Raw genomic sequence first — 1,219 nt, forward strand, 5'->3', positions numbered from 1 at the left:
TCTCTCTCTCTCTCTCTCTCTCTCTCTCTCTCTCTATCTCTCTCTCTCTCTCTCTCGACCCCCCTCGCTCTTGGATAGGGAGAATATTTCCCAAAAAGGTGGAGTAGACACTATCCATCACCAACTCGCAGACTGCGTTTTATCTGCCCCTAACCACCTAAAAGGATTGTTTAGGCTTATGGCAACTTCTTATTTCTTTAGTGTAGGACATTTTGCTATTAACCATTTATTACATGCGTGTTTTACTACCACAAACATGATCAGCATTAGTGTAGTTCTTGATGATGGGTACTCTGGTGTGGTTTGTTCCTTCTTTCCTGTCAAACGTCTTTGATTCTTTTTATCGACTCCTTCTTTCAATTGTACTGCATGTCACTCTCTGGTGACACTTCTAATCTTCGGAACTTGTATAACCTATTTGTGTTAAAAGTGCCTTAAAACTGTTATCAAATCATAACTAAAAAGTGACTTTGTTGTTATCCCCTGAACCAGTACAATGGCCACAGCCTGGGACAGCAAGATTATTAAGGAGTGGCTCTGCCCTTGGGCTGAGTGTTAAGAATAAAAAGAGATGTCATTCATCAAACGGCTATCAAAATCATACTTCGAATCCCTTTGTCTCCTCCACAGATCGGAAACTGCCGACTTGACCGGGCCAGGAGCAGGATGTATTCTGAGTATACACAATGTGGGACCAGTCCTAACTTTAATGTCACACTCTCACATCGATGCGAGCTCTTGTAGCCGTGCCAAAGAAGGCATCGACAACGTCACCTGAGTGGAAAGTGGTTGCTAAAGTGCTAGTTGTGGAGTCAAAACTTTATACATGTCGGAATTGATAGATACTCTTTCTTCACATGCGCCTTAGTGTGAGCTTCGTCGTTGTCATTAGCCGTGGTGATATCAACACCAGAGGCATTGTTGGGACTGACAATGGTCGTTATAAAACCTCACACTCACAGTTTCACAATCACAAATATACAAACTAACAACTGAACAACAGACAGTATATTATTCCGTCCCGAGGGGCTGTCATCCTCATTTCTATTAGGGTCGCCCTGTCTTTGGTATTACGTCCAATAAGGGTTTAAACTTCAACAAAAGGAAGCATATAAAGGGAAAAAGTATACCCCCCCCTAAAAAAAACCCACCACACACAAAAACCCCCAGACAACAACAACAACAAAAGAACAACAACCCCAACCTCCCCCCCCAAAAA

At 42.6% G+C, this 1,219-nt stretch overlaps 1 long non-coding RNA gene across 1 annotated transcript in view; it reads left to right on the forward strand.

Annotated features, from left to right (window-relative positions):
- Nucleotides 1-1,107, forward strand: part of LOC118478057 — a 6,101-nt gene extending 4,994 nt beyond the window's left edge. Inside the window, exon 2 of the long non-coding RNA XR_004858778.1 lies at nt 631-1,107. This is a non-coding gene — a long non-coding RNA (uncharacterized LOC118478057). The remainder of the gene's footprint in view (nt 1-630) is intronic.
- Nucleotides 1,108-1,219: the final 112 nt, after the last annotated feature.

The sequence above is a fragment of the Aplysia californica genome, unplaced genomic scaffold, assembly GCF_000002075.1.
Source record: "Aplysia californica isolate F4 #8 unplaced genomic scaffold, AplCal3.0 scaffold00355, whole genome shotgun sequence".
NCBI lineage: Eukaryota > Metazoa > Mollusca > Gastropoda > Aplysiida > Aplysiidae > Aplysia > Aplysia californica.